Source organism: Pelobates fuscus, chromosome 13 (genome assembly GCF_036172605.1).
Source record: "Pelobates fuscus isolate aPelFus1 chromosome 13, aPelFus1.pri, whole genome shotgun sequence".
In the NCBI taxonomy this organism is placed as follows: Eukaryota; Metazoa; Chordata; class Amphibia; order Anura; family Pelobatidae; genus Pelobates; species Pelobates fuscus.
Window position 1 is genome coordinate 13,089,171 of NC_086329.1, and position 16,152 is coordinate 13,105,322.

General features: G+C 42.8%; 1 protein-coding gene across 1 annotated transcript in view; it reads left to right on the forward strand.

Moving 5' to 3' along the window:
* Window positions 1-518: 518 nt before the first annotated feature.
* The window catches only part of SYNE2 (spectrin repeat containing nuclear envelope protein 2), a 257,761-nt gene continuing 242,127 nt past the window's right edge, over window positions 519-16,152 (forward strand). Inside the window, exon 1 of the mRNA XM_063440109.1 lies at window positions 519-676. The gene's annotated coding sequence lies outside the window, so the exon portion shown is untranslated. The remainder of the gene's footprint in view (window positions 677-16,152) is intronic.

A 16,152-nucleotide genomic window follows, 5' to 3' on the forward strand; every position in this document is an offset into this window, starting at 1 on the left:
TTGATGTTTCAAAAATATTGCCTAAGAATAAACAATTGCAGTAATAGTAAGCTATAGTATTTATTTTATGATGCAGTGATAAACACATGCATGATTTTTTTTTTTAATATTAAAAAAGTGTCTCAAGACAGAATGTAGTAAGTAACATGAATTTAGTCGAACTCGATTTTATGTAAGAAATTCAGTAGAAAACCATTAGGGGGAGCTAGGACCTAAAATGTCCAATGTATCAGTCTGTCTGCAACAAGCATCATGGTTGCAAACATTGTGGGTGGGATGCATTGCTGAGCAGGGGGCAGACCTCACATAGGTGGGTGGGGAGACAGGGGAAGTATTGCAAGGGAATGGAATAAGGTGGGAGGGGGCAATTAGGAGGGTGGGAAGTGTGGGGACACTGAGTGAGATTGGGATCTGGGAATAAGCCTCATCCTAAGGGGTGGAGAGTTTTAGGAAGGGAAAGACTGGAGGGAGGGGAGCTGTAAAGGAAGGAGGGAGGGATCATTGTGAGAGTGACTGAAACAAGCAAAAACTATCAAGGAGGGAACAGGATCTTCCTATATTCCGTCTAAAACTTAGCAAATCAAAGTGTTCTGCTACAAGGGGGGAGTCAGCCAATCACCCCCACCTCTAGTCTCCTGCAGACCCCCACTGTGGACTGAGCATCTGGCTGAAACATGTGAGTATTCCCTGTTTTAGCAGCATTGTGCTTTCAAACTTACTCTATCAGCACTCAGGCAGCAGTTAATGGATTGCTGAGTAATGGCACTCAATGGGTTAACCAGGCTGCCTTTAATGGATTGCTGTGTAATGGCACTCAATGGGTTAACCAGGCTGCCTTTAATGGATTGCTGTGTAATGGCACTCAATGGGTTAACCAGGCTGCCTTTAATGGATTGCAGAGCATGGTACTCAATGGGTTAACCAGGCTGCCTTTAATGTATTGCTGAGTAATGGCACTCAATGGGTTAACCATGCTGCCTTTAATGGATTGCTGTGTAATGGCACTCAGTGGGTTAACCAGGCTGCCTTTACTGTATTGCTGAGTAATGGCACTCAATGGGTTAACCAGGCTGCCTTTAATGGATTGCTGTGTAATGGCACTCAGTGGGTTAACCAGGCTGCCTTTAATGGATTGCTGTGTAATGGCACTCAATGGGTTAACCAGGCTGCCTTTAATGGATTGCTGTGTAATGGCACTCAGTGGGTTAACCAGGCTGCCTTTAATGTATTGCTGTGTAATGGCACTCAGTGGGTTAACCAGGCTGCCTTTAATGGATTGCTGAGTAATGGCACTCAATGGGTTAACCAGGCTGCCTTTAATGTATTGCTGAGTAATGGCACTCAATGGGTTAACCATGCTGCCTTTAATGGATTGCTGTGTAATGGCACTCAGTGGGTTAACCAGGCTGCCTTTACTGTATTGCTGTGTAATGGCACTCAGTGGGTTAACCAGGCTGCCTTTAATGGATTGCTGTGTAATGGCACTCAGTGGGTTAACCAGGCTGCCTTTAATGGATTGCTGTGTAATGGCACTCAGTGGGTTAACCAGGCTGCCTTTAATGGATTGCTGAGTAATAGCAATCAATGGGTTAACCAGACTGCCTTTACTGGATTGCTGTGTAATGGCACTCAGTGGGTTAACCAGGCTGCCTTTAATGGATTGCAGAGCATGGTACTCAATGGGTTAACCAGGCTGCCTTTAATGGATTGCAGAGCATGGTACTCAATGGGTTAACCAGGCTGCCTTTAATGTATTGCTGAGTAATGGCACTCAATGGGTTACCCATACCCTCTGTGATCAGATGAGAGGCAGTGGGGGTTAGTGTGTCCACACAGGCCCTTTGCACGTGTACTGTATTTAATTCAGGGATCCACACAGCTGCTGCAGAACCTCTTTTCTGGCGGGAGTTAATGCTTACTGTTTTACATCCTCTGTTTGAGATGATGGTTTTGTGTTAACAAATCTAACTGGAATTGGGCTGCTGGGACAGTGAAACATACTTGCTACTAGTCTATACGTTGTCAGTCTGCTACTGTCTGTCTGTGATTACAGGAGGCTAGCTCACACCCATTGAGGGCAGGTAATAAATATTGCTGCACTCTCGGTGTACATGAACTCTGCACACAGCTACCTGTGTGTGCAAGTTATCTCCCAGCCAGGGAGGGTCTGCTCTGTGTCACCTGCATCAGATCCTGGCTCTATCTGTGACACTTAGTACCAGACAGAGCACAGAACCTGCTTAAAGAGACAGTGCAGCCTAGAACCCATTCACTGTAACAATGGGGGTGTTTATTTAAGACTGAAGGCTCCTGTTGGCTATAGTGTGCTCCCTTACTATTAATGTTTATTGGGAATCTGTAGGAAATTGGGATACTTTGTACATTTTGCAAGCAGCTGGCCGAATTAAGTAGAGTGAGTAATCTCTTGTTTCCAGTAAATCCTAAGATTAACCCTTAAATAAAATGCAGACATTATCAGAGGATTGCCAGCCTCGTTGGTCATTTTAGAGCTAATTGTACATATTTTAGCCATTTTTTTCTTTATTACAAAGGTATTTATATTTCATTTGCATTTAAGTTATAGGTTTCGATACAGTATTTTATTGTTGAGCATATGGATTCTAGTATTGGGCTGAAATAGGCAACTGGATAACTAGGTTAAATAATTTGTGTAAGTCGGCTATTCTGACTTTAAAGTTGTAATCCCTGTGTCAGTCTCCCAGTTTAATGAATTAACCTCGCTATGGTACTAGGATAGGATAAGGGACATAGCTTGACTGAACTTTTACACAGAAGCAATATTAACATAAAGTCAATCATTTGTCAGATACAAAACTCCTCCAGTCACCTGACACTCACTGGCCATCAGCCTCCTGCAGGTAGCCACTCTCCAAACCCACACTAACTAGCCATCAGCCTGCCGTAGGTAGCCACCCTCCAAACCCACACTCACTGGCCATCAGCCTGCCACATGTAGCCACTCTCCAAACCTACACTCACTGGCCATCAGCCTGCCGCAGGCAGCCACTCTCCAAACCCACACTCACAAGCCATCAGCCTGCTGCAGGTAGCCACTCTCCAAACCCACACTCACTGGCCATCAGCCTGCCGCAGGCAGCCACTCTCCAAACCCACACTCACTGGCCATCAGCCTGCCACAGGTAGCCACTCTCCAAACCCACACTCACTGGCCATCAGCCTGCCGCAGGCAGCCACTCTCCAAACCCACACTCACTGGCCATCAGCCTGCCGCAGGCAGCCACTCTCCAAACCCACACTCACAAGCCATCAGCCTGCCGCAGGCAGCCACTCTCCAAACCCACACTCACAAGCCATCAGCCTGCCGCAGGCAGCCACTCTCCAAACCCACACTCACAAGCCATCAGCCTGCCGCAGGCAGCCACTCTCCAAACCCACACTCACAAGCCACCAGCCTGCCGCAGGCAGCCACTCTCCAAACCCACACTCACAAGCCATCAGCCTGCCGCAGGCAGCCACTCTCCAAACCCACACTCACAAGCCATCAGCCTGCCGCAGGCAGCCACTCTCCAAACCCACACTCACAAGCCATCAGCCTGCCGCAGGCAGCCACTCTCCAAACCCACACTCACAAGCCATCAGCCTGCCGCTGGTAGCCACTCTCCAAACCCACACTCACTGGCCATAAATGTAATTTATATGTTGTTTCTGCTAGTGCTGACAAGGCCATTTCCAAGTTGCGATTAAATTAAATAAAAGCAGAACAAGTAAAGCCGACCTAGTGGTGGGACAGTGGGAACAGACTGGTCAGGATATATTATATTTTGAATCTACCATCACAACAAGAGTTAATTCTATTTATTCTATGTATCTATGTATGTATGGGTGAAAATGATACATGACATGAAGATAATGTTAGTGGTTGAGAACTATCCCTTTTTATTTATTGACTCTGTTAAATAAATAGTGCCAAGGAGATAAGAATGTGGAGAAGCTCTCACACTGCCTACTAAGACTACAATTTTATCATCCATTTTTATTGATCCGTATTAAAATATTTTTTATCTATCGCTATCTCAAGCTTTTATGTACTACTTGCAAAGAGGCATTGGGCAGTAGTCCATGCTACCTCGGCCTTTTGTCAAAAATATCTCTGCACATTAATTTTTTCCAAAGTCGCTACTATGGCCGAAAACTTGAAACTTTTGTCTATTTTCCCAAATTTCTGGTTTAGTGATTTATATCCACTAGATCAGGGGTCAGCAACACAAGCGCACAAGCAGCCTCTCACATGCAATACCACAAGCAGCCCCACACATACACACAACACCAAAGACACAGTGTGACACATCATCCACACACAACCACACACAACCGCACAAACCGCCCCACACATACACACAATGTGACATATCATCCACACACAATTCAACAAGTAGCCCCCAAACACAACCCACATTCATAGGTATCAACATAACATAAACAAAATAACAGCCCATGTACACACAAATACAACATTACACAGCAACTGCATCACCCACAAATAACACAAGCCGAATACGGCAACACACGCAACTCAATAACAAAAAAAACCCATAGGATCAGCTCGCCAAGGGACTCCAAGATCTTGTTTGGGTACAGTGCTAGTAAAAGGCTGTAAAAGGCTGCCTTTCCTGCACTAGAGTTCTGTAATTTTGCAATAACTGCTATAAAACGTTCGATTTCATATTAGTGTTTACCCCATAGTATTTTCCCTTGTTGATGGACACTCCTCCTCTCAAGCTGTTGTTTATTGCTTCACGTCGATTGCTTAATAGCGAAGTATTTAAAGGTGGTTAGCTCATGTAAGACTTCGCACATGACATCGACGGGCTTTATTTCTGTTCTGTGTTAATCTTGGAGTACGTTTAGTCTGGTAGAATACTCTACGCACTTACTGGTATCATTAAAAAAAAACTGTGTGATACAGAACTTGGGGGACAATTCCACTGGCATGCTGGCACCATTACCACTACAGAAATTAAAGGAGAGTTGTCACCTCACAGTATTTTAATTTTATGTTTACCTATACCCTATTTATAACAGATTTGCATTTGTGAGAGCATAAAATGAAAACTAATTTTTTAATAATCAACACATCTCTCCTGGAATTGAGCGGCTCCATCTTGGCGTATTGCCCGTCAGCGTTATAAACTCTGCCCTTTGAACTTAATATGTGACTGTTGACAATCAGAAATGTGGGTTTTTCCTCCCCGAGGTATTGTTCCCTGGCTGAACTGGATTGTTATATCAATTACTAAAATCTTTCATATACATTCATATATATAAACCATACAGTAAGAGGAACAAGGTATTTAAACGAAGAACAGCAGCAGCTCATTACCGATCGAGAAAGCTGTCTAAGTACAGCGAAACGCGTCTCGGATGGAGGATTAAGGATTCATATATATATATATATATATATATATATATATATATATATATATATATATATATTCTTTTTATATTCATGTTATTTTGTTTACATTTTATTTGTGAATTTTTAATACTTATTTAATAAATTCTAAATTTTATTTCAAATTGGATTCTTCTCTCCATTGCTGCTGCTGAAAGAAGGGTGGTAGCCCCCTTAAAGGCACAGACATTCTCACACCAGGAGCCAGGTAAAGGGCTCCTTATCAGGTGAGAAGCCATTTTTCTCTGCTATACAGCATTATATATTGAAACTATCCACACTAGGGGCTTCTCCTCTTCCCCTTGTCTCCTTTTTCTCCCCTATGCATGCATAAGGATTTTGGACGCCCAGAGGATCGATTTGGGTATCGTGTAACCTTAAGTACACGCAGGCTACTGTGATCTGAGCCTATCCTATAGGGCTCTGCTACATGTGAGTGAGACCATACAGACCACTTCCTCACTATATCTATTCAAAACGTTATTTGCACTATTTTGCATTTGTATCTGTTTTAGCTACATTGTTAAATATTTCCCTCATACAAGTGTATGTTAACCCATAGGGGTACGTGAATTAAATTGTAAGCGCTCCACAAACACACCAGTGGTGGTTATTACTATTTATTTCCTACACGGAGTGTACACGTTGTTGTTGTTGTTTATTTGTAGCTGAAATCCCCCTCTTTATTTACTTGTAACGTATTAGTAATATGTTTGAAAGTGCTACAAGCAGTGCACTCTCCTCTGTTACCCGCCTCCGTCTCCCTGTGAGCACACTGAACCCAGTCCGCGCAGTATACCCTGTGTAACGTACACACTAGAATTATTTGTAATGGTTTGAATACACACAGAACCTATAATTACTGCAAGGTGTCGCAGTGTGTTATTACATAACCTTTAGTTGTCAGGGAAGCTCACGGGACGGCTGCCATAGCTGAAAATTAAGAGGTCATTCAACCTATGGTGAAGCAAGTGATGTGCCTTGTTAGAGTTATTTACTAACGTGAGAGTTCAACCTGAATTCTAAGAGAATTTCACATTTAACGCCAGAGTAGCAACACTAATAACATAGTTGACTTAGAGAATGTTTCCATTTCAGCTATTTTGACCTTAAATTTGAAATTCTTTTTGAATTCTAGTTTACGTGAATAACCAAACTTTTATATATATATATATGTATGTATGTCCGGTTTGAGCCTTTCTCTAACAGCCACCAGCACCAGTAAAGAGGACAATGAAGGATGCATGTACCCCTAGCCCTGCTCCATCCCTGTTTGCGCAGATTACTGAGATTTTCTGCCCGTTGTGTAACATGCTCCATCTTTCCACAACCCGGTATTTCTAATCCTACACTGAGAATGCTTATCGAGCACAGTGGTATTAAATAAATAAAGGAGCACTTTGAATTCCGCTTGGGAGTTTTTCTTTGTGCCTGAAGCTCCTTTTGATTTCACAACTTTTGTTGTTGTTGTTTTTATACAAGAAAGCATGGAATCTAACTTTTACTGAAATCATTGTGCTGGCTGCTAGCTACCCCAGTATAAACTGACAGCAGTAAGGACATTCCCCAGGGGCATAACTAGACACTGCTGGGCCCGATGCAAGATTCAATGAAGGCTCAGCCATCTCATCCTGCGTGTGGTGGTTGGCCGAGTGTGATAGGCCACAGGCTGAGTGTGATTACGTTTGAGAGAGTGGCTGTTTTTTTTTTAAATTTTTTTTTTTGCTTTACTATTTTATTATTCACTCTTACCTTTATGGAGGTAGGGTACTTTAATTCCTGGTGACCCAGCATGTGCAGGATCCCCGGAGGGTGCTGTTGGCAGGGTCCCAGATAATTTAGTGGGTGCTGCTAGCAGGATCTCTGCTGGTGGAGGAGCATGTTTTCTGCACCTCTGGGAGAAGCGGAACACGGTACACGCTTCTTACGGTTGGCGTTTATTCAATTTCAAGGAAGCCCAGCAGCAGGGCTCTGACTTACTTAATGAGTTCCATGACTGTGAGGGAAAATTTTAACATTATTTAACTTATTGCCAAAATGAAAATATGTTAAAGGCTCACTCCAGACACCTAAAGCACTTTAGCTTGCTGGAAAGCTTTCTGTGTGAAGAGTGTATCCTCTTCTTTTTCTGTTTGTAAATAGTGCAGATTTCTATAGAAATTAACACTTTTATAAATGAACCTTGTTACACCCCCTGGCTGTTAGTCAGACGATTGGTCCTGTTACCTCCTGGTTGTTTAGCTCAGTGAAGATAAACTCAAGAGGCCGCAATTGCTCAGAGCATCTGCTTTGCAAAGACTTCTCATTGAGCTGCATTGGGAACTCTGTGATTGGACAGACACATAATGTCTGGGCGGGGTTAGAAGGGGAGGGATTGTAAAGGCAGCAGACAAGAGATATGCATTTTTTTTTTATGAGCTGTTTTAGATAAAACTCCAATTAAAAATATCTACTATACAGCGATTTATATTTATTTTATATTTGGGCAGTGGAGTGTCCCTTTTAAGAAATGATATTGCAAGAGCAAACTTGGTCCCCTTTTGACAGATGGAACTCCAGGGCATAGGCACCATAGTGGCCATTGTGAAACTGGCTAGTTACACCACTGACACTACTCATGGGGTTCACTCATGGAGTAGCATCAGTGGATCAAATCTTTTAAAGTGAATTTAACATTTTAGGGACAAATAGCCAAACTGCAAACAGATTTTTCCAATTTGTCAATTTTAACCTAAATTTGAAAAGCATTTAGAATTCCAGACAAATCAGTGATATAAAACAACGAAGTGGTTTATTCACTTAAGTGCAAATTGTAGAAACTGAAATCTGGCCAAAGTAGGAGAACAGAAAAATATTAATTCTGTGACGACCACAGCTCTGCTGTCTTAGTGTCCAATCAGATTCCAATTCATTTCAGTGTTTAGTGAATACAATTTATTGTATATTGACTGATTTGTCTCAGGACAAGTCAAATAAAAGCGCTCTTAGTTAAACCAGCTACAAACATCTTGTGACAGATGTAGTTTTGCGAACGTGCCCAGCAATGAGTAATATTTTGACTCAAATGCCATGCTACGCCCAGTAGCCCTCGCAGCTGTCTGTGCACCAATATGAACACAGCTGTCAGCAGTTTGGCACCAAATTAGGCAGAATGCTACACCAACGCTTAAAGGGGCAATTTAGGCAGAATGTTACACTGATGCTTAAAGGGGCAATTTAGGCAGAATGTTACACTGATGCTTAAAGGGGCAATTTAGGCAGAATGTTACACTGATGCTTAAAGGGGCAATTTAGGCAGAATGCTACACTGATGCTTAAAGGGGCAATTTAGGCAGAATGCTACACTGATGCTAAAAGGGGCAATTTAGGCACCATCCATATTTGAATGGCATTGATTATCACCGTTCCCAACCAATCAATGCTGTCTAAATATGGACTAATATTCAGATTGTTAATGCAGTTGTGGAAATGAAACCTTTGCAGCACAGTGATCAGGGGGCATGGCCTGTGGATGTCTTTGAGACCCCCAGTTCTTGTCAAACCCCTCAACGAGTATTGGCTGTTATGGTGTTCACACTGTCCCTTTAATTTCTGTCTGTAGTTTTTTTCTGACACAGGAACACACAGTCACTTTATTTCCTGCGTTTCCAGCTGTAAATCATGGCTTTACTTTTATTTTATTATTATTTTTTTGCCGAGCTAAATAAAAAATACCACTTGCCCAAGTTATGCTCATCTTTTAACTCGGGCATGAGTCACCCGATATGCAGCATCTTCACTAAAAATATATGAAATTATGCGTTATAAATGATTGTTAGCCTTCAGTATGATAACATTTAGACTAAAATAGCAAGGACTGAAATAAACCTCTCTTGAATAAATTCTGCAAGTTTGCTTTTTATTTCTCTGTATTCCATTGGTCTGTGAATAAACTATTACATTATTGTAAAACCGTCCCGGGTTAATGCTATTCCCGGGTTAATGCGATTCCCGGGTTAAAGCGATTCCCGGGTTAAAGCGATTCCCGGGTTAAAGCGATTCCCGGGTTAAAGCGATTCCCGGGTTAAAGCGATTCCCGGGTTAAAGCGATTCCCGGGTTAAAGCGATTCCCGGGTTAAAGCGATTCCCGGGTTAAAGCGATTCCCGGGTTAAAGCGATTCCCGGGTTAAAGCGATTCCCGGGTTAAAGCGATTCCCGGGTTAAAGCGATTCCCGGGTTAAAGCGATTCCCGGGTTAAAGCGATTCCCGGGTTAAAGCGATTCCCGGGTTAAAGCGATTCCCGGGTTAAAGCGATTCCCGGGTTAAAGCGATTCCCGGGTTAAAGCGATTCCCGGGTTAAAGCGATTCCCGGGTTAATGCTATTCCCGGGTTAAAGCGATTCCCGGGTTAATGCGATTCCCGGGTTAATGCGATTCCCGGGTTAATGCGATTCCCGGGTTAAAGCGATTCCCGGGTTAAAGCGATTCCCGGGTTAAAGCGATTCCCGGGTTAAAGCGATTCCCGGGTTAAAGCGATTCCCGGGTTAATGCTATTCCCGGATTAAAGCGATTCCCAGATTAATGCTATTCCCGGATTAAAGCGATTCCCGGGTTAAAGCGATTCCCGGGTTAAAGCGATTCCCGGGTTAAAGCGATTCCCGGGTTAAAGCGATTCCCGGGTTAAAGCGATTCCCGGGTTAAAGCGATTCCCGGGTTAAAGCGATTCCCGGGTTAAAGCGATTCCCGGGTTAAAGCGATTCCCGGGTTAAAGCGATTCCCGGGTTAAAGCGATTCCCGGGTTAAAGCGATTCCCGGGTTAAAGCGATTCCCGGGTTAAAGCGATTCCCGGGTTAAAGCGATTCCCGGGTTAAAGCGATTCCCGGGTTAAAGCGATTCCCGGGTTAAAGCGATTCCCGGGTTAAAGCGATTCCCGGGTTAAAGCGATTCCCGGGTTAATGCTATTCCCGGGTTAAAGCGATTCCCGGGTTAATGCGATTCCCGGGTTAATGCGATTCCCGGGTTAATGCGATTCCCGGGTTAATGCGATTCCCGGGTTAATGCGATTCCCGGGTTAAAGCGATTCCCGGGTTAAAGCGATTCCCGGGTTAAAGCGATTCCCGGGTTAAAGCGATTCCCGGGTTAAAGCGATTCCCAGATTAATGCTATTCCCGGATTAAAGCGATTCCCGGGTTAAAGCGATTCCCGGGTTAATGCGATTCCCGGATTAATGCTATTCCCGGATTAATGCTATTCCCGGGTTAAAGCGATTCCCGGGTTAAAGCGATTCCCGGGTTAAAGCGATTCCCGGGTTAAAGCGATTCCCGGGTTAAAGCGATTCCCGGGTTAATGCGATTCCCGGGTTAATGCTGTGTTTTATGTTCTCTGGTCGTTGCTTGTCTTTAGATCTCTTTATCTCCCTTACTAGGAAAGGTTATAAAAATGAATCTACCACTGCACCAAAAATAAACTGAATCGACAGGGGAGGTTTATCCTAAATTTAGTTGAACTGGAACTAAATTAAATTTAATAATTTGCTTTACTTCTTGCCAATTCTTCACTTTAGTGAATGTCACTGAATCCAATTTTGTATCCCTTCACCCAGAGCTGGATTAAGGTTGCCCAGGGTCCAAGGCACTATGCCACATTGGGGACTCCTAGAGCCCTGGGCTCTGTTTCTGTGACTGGTGTGTATAGTGTGTGTGTGTGTGTGTGTGTGTGTTTGGAGGAGTTTGAGAGCTGTTTGGGGGGCTGAGCGTATCGGTGTGTGCTAGTTTAGTGTATGTGGTGGCTGAATTTAGTCTGTGTCTCGTGGTTTCGTCACTCTGTCAATCACCCCCCGGGTCTCTGGTTGTGGCACTCGGAGTCATAGAGAAGCACCAGGAGGACCGCAAGGGTGCACTTCAAGTGATCTCTACCTGGTATTCGTGTAGACCAGAACAGTCCCCCAACAAAGTGAAGGAGTGCAGGGCCAATTTAAGGAGGGCCTGCTCAGAGCAGTAGCTCAAGGCCCAAAGCAGCTGGTTTGGTCGCCTAATGGAAATCTGGCTCTGCCTTCACCAACCCACTTCTGGAGTCATTTAGGGTCTATAGAGAGAATCAGAATTAATTTCTGCACAATGCATTTAAATGAACCGTAGCTGGTGGTATACAGATTATTCTGCAGCTTGCAGCCAGCCGAGAAGTATAGATGAAAATACAGGCAGCTTCACTGCGATTTGCAGGAAAAAATACATTGTTTATACAAGTGTAGACACTGATTTTAGGAAACTATTTCCAACCACTGTAATGCATTATCCTGGAATTATATTACCGTAATTTAAATTTCAGCCTACACCCCATCGTTGGCAAAAACTGCAAAAGAATGCAACGTTACAAAAAACATTCCCGGGGAAAAAATAATCGCAGAAAAACTAAAGTCCATATTGAGCTATTAGAGCTGAGAGAGTGCAAGGGGAAGTAGAACCTACAATTTTTGTTGTTATTATATTGTATCATTATGTTGCCATTTTTGTTTCCCATGTTTACGGAACATTTGGTTAATGATATAAAAATCCAGTTCCTCCATAAGACAGACTTTGTAACCTGTTGCGTTATTTACTCTTTTTTTTTTTTTTTAAAGGTACACTCAAAGCATATTACTTCCACTGTTACTACGGTGGTTATTGTGCTAGAAAGTTGTCCCTGAAACTTTTCCTACTCGTTGAGCTGTACAGTCTGGTCGTTGAATTCCGTTCAGTCTCCTGAAAGCGTTGGAGTCTACTCACAGCACGGGTTTTACGAAAGTAAATCAAAAGAACATAAACAGCCCGGTATTGCTTACAATGTCCAATTTCTGGGCTCGTCAGCAGAGAATCAGAGACGTCTCTGTATGACATCACTAGGAAAGGGTATGTAGCCAAGGAAGCCGGACATGACAATATGTCATGAAACCAGCAATGATGTAAGAGGAATCCTTTCAAGAAAAGCTTCCTAGCACAATATGCTGCAGTGGTTATGGTACTTGGAGTGTCTCTTTAAATTTTTATTCTTCTGGTGGGGAAAAAATTAGATTTATTTTGTTTTGGGGAATTCAGGAGCGGCTCACTTCAATGTAACAAACGTACGTTGCGAAAAGCTGCAGTCTGATCGTGACCAGATGTTCCCTTTCATTCACTTCCATAGACCCCCGAACGAAGGAAATCCGAGACTGACACACTCCTCAACACTGCCGCCGAGAATAGGAATCCGTTCAGGAACAAAAGGAATGAAAAGCACTTGTACAAGTGAATGAAAGAAACTGTCTGCCTTCTTTCACTTGCATTTAATTTTCATTCACTTTATTGGTAGTAAATGGGATTTTATTGGCAGTGGGTTAATGAGCTATATTGTGAGGTTTTAGTAAGACGTCCTGCATTAATGTGTACTCACTAATCCCTCTGTTCAAGTGAATGGGGCCAAGGATTGGCTGTGGAAGCTCAGCCTGCTGGTTAAGAATTAAAGGAACAGTCTGGTCAGTTGTCTCTTTATTCATGACCTAGTTAGTTTAAAAATAAAATATATATATATATATATTACTACCTTGGATGGCTAGTGCGGCATAAACAACATTTTTAACTCTTAAATGCCTGAGAATTGAGCAGTTTATACTGCAGAGGTATGATCTATACACCAAAACCACTCTATTAAGACAAAGTTGTTTTGGTGCTTGTAGTGTGCCTTTAAATTAGAAGTATAATTTTTCAACATCACATTTTTTTTTTATCTTAATAAACTTAATCTTGTAGATCCATGGAAATGTATGAGAATCTGATTGCAGATAATGTAGCAACAAGTTCCTACAAACGTCAGATAAGCACTGTAGCTTTAAGTAGCCCAGGGAGAGGAAGGCTATATCACTTTCAGATACTGGATAGACTGAGAGCAAAGTGCCTCCGCAAAAGCTTCTTCAATGAGAATGGCTGTCTACCCCTGGTTTTACATTGAACTCCTACTGAAATATGCTGATACATCATTCTACGTCCAGGAGTAACAGGAGGGTTCCTTCTAAGCTCATTTTAAAGAGATTCTATAGTGCAAGGAATAGAAATCTGTATTCCTAACACGATAGCTCCTTCTTACCCCCTCCCCTCCTCCCCCTCCCCCTCCCCCTCCCCCCCAGCATTGAAAGGGTTAAAAGAATCCTTTGATTACTTAATTCCAACGCTAATCTCCCTCGGTGCTGGGTCGGCGCTTCGCCTTATTATACGTCATCCGACAGGGGGTGAGCAAGCACATTCGGTCCTCCACATAGGAAAGCATTGCTTTTATTGACACTGGATGTCCAGTGTCGATTAGGACACCAGAAAGTGCCCACTTCAATGAGATGAAGCTGAAGTGGTCTGGGTGCCCCTTAAGGACACATGACATGTACGACATGTCATGATTCCCTTTTATTCCGGATGTTTGGTCCTTAAGGGGTTAATCGATACCCAAGTGAATGGTGGGTTTATACCTGACCCATATACACCATACAATGTAGCTGGAATGGGATTTTCTGAATGGGTACCTTAAAGAATAGATAAATAATATTGTCTACGATATTGGCTTCTGTCTGGTGATTGCTATAGCGTAGGAATTGTCACATACAAACATTGCAGTTTTTTGTTTTTTTGTCATACAACTTAGTATATTTCTTCCATCATCCATATTTTTTATTTTTTTTCCTTTTTGGCACAGTGCAGTTGTCTTAACTCCTGACTAAATCTTTCCTGTCTTTCACATATTCCAAAACATTCAATTCATTTGGAAACACTCAGTAAAGATGTGTGTAATTGAGGCATGTCTCAACGTGTAGCCTCTGAGCAATAGGAATTGGCACAGTGAGCATTTCAGACGTTATATATAATATTTATCTTTATACAAAGCGAATGCATCTGATTGAAATGGCCAGGTTCGGCCTAATTTGGGGTGTGACGCCCACGTATCTTGATGTTGGAGGTGGATTTTACAAATGTAACGGTCGATGATAATCCCAGTTTTCTAGTCTACAGCTACAGGTGTGTGACAAATGCACTCGATACAATTGCAGTGTTTTGTGTATGGCCTCTTGGTTAAAGGGACACTGTAGCTTTGAGAATAGAAACCTGCATTCCTAATGCTTTAGTTCTAACTAGTTTAATTCAGGGTCCCCATTACCATGACAAAAAAATACTTGCCTTTTTTCCCCAGTGTCGAGACTCATTCGGAGCTGCTGCCCACATCTCCTCCCACGTCGTCATCATGGAGTCGTTGTTTTCTCAATAACCGCCCAATGCTTGCACGTCCAATCATATGCTTCTCATAGGGAAGCATTAAATCCATTGCTTCTCTGTGAGCTGAATTTCTAATGTGGACGTCAAACTTCACGTGACCAAGTGAATATCAGTCGATGCAGAGGAAGTGCCTCTAGTGGCTTCTTGCAAGACATCCCCTAGAGGTGTGTTTAACCCTGCAATGTAAGCCTTACAGTTTCTCCAACAGCCATGTTTTAATACTCCTGGCTTAAACCTACAGGGGCCACTTCGAGGACACTTAAAGCTTTCACATGACTTCATTAGTTTTGTCCAGCCTGGATGCCTGTGATGGACCGAGAATGCTGGTGATTAATTAGACTGGTGCTTGTGTCCATGCCATTAATGCTGGACTGCATCCACATTTCACTGAGCTGTAGTGGTTTTGTTGTTGTTATTTAATTATTTATATAGCGCCATCAGATTCTGTAGCGCTGTACAATGGGTTGTTTTGGTTTGATAATTTACTGTGATGTAGCTGTATTGATGGATTCAGAACTTTAAAGGATCTGCTCAATGAAATGGCAGCCACTAGCAAAACACCAGGAAGGTTTAAATTCTTAAAAAGAAAAGGAAAGGTGCATACGGTACCATAACTACTGCATGGTGATGGTTATTGTGCTATTAGACTGTGTACCAGTTATTAGTTCAAACACTTTTGAGAGGTCCTATTTGACCATGGTCAGTGGTCAATGTTTGTTGATACTGTTAATGCATGGATCCTAATCGCTGCTTACTATTGATATGTAGTGGTTATGGTGCTTAGACTAACCCTTTAAACATACTTCTCAATAATGACCCTGAATTGGAAATTTTGGGGTGCAGTCAGAGGTCAGGCCATAGTGGTAGTGGTGGTATCTGTCTTTCCTTTGCTGTGTGGTTGGGTCACATAGCGCACACCATCTGACTTTACCCTGAAGCTTCATACTGTCACAGAGATAAAGGAAACCAGTTTTGCATTCTCTCTGTGATTTCCATGGAGCTGAATAGCAGACCTGTCACCTGTTTCTTCTCACACTGTACATACACATACTGATGGCAATCCATTCAGGTGCTGATGTTGTGGCAGTGAATCCACGATGTCAGCATGGTGCTCAAGAATTGTCCCCTATCACAGCACGGGTGGGATGCAGTCAGGACTGGAGAACGGTGTTACATTAACATATTGCCTGCACAGATTGCATCACTGGACCCAAGACATGCAAGTTGGCCTAATATCCGTAAGATTTCCTCTAAATGCTGGGTACAGCTAGGTACCCCATTATGCAGGGTTAGGGGTACATGCATTTAGGATGCTGTGGACAGCATCTCCTAATACTCTGAGCCAGGTTTTTCCTCCCTGAGAATAATGAAGACATGCACCCCTATAGTGCAATACAAGGTGTAAATAGGTAGATAAGTAGTGCACAATATCAATAAAAGGATAACTCGTCTGTCTTTGGGTTTTTGTTAT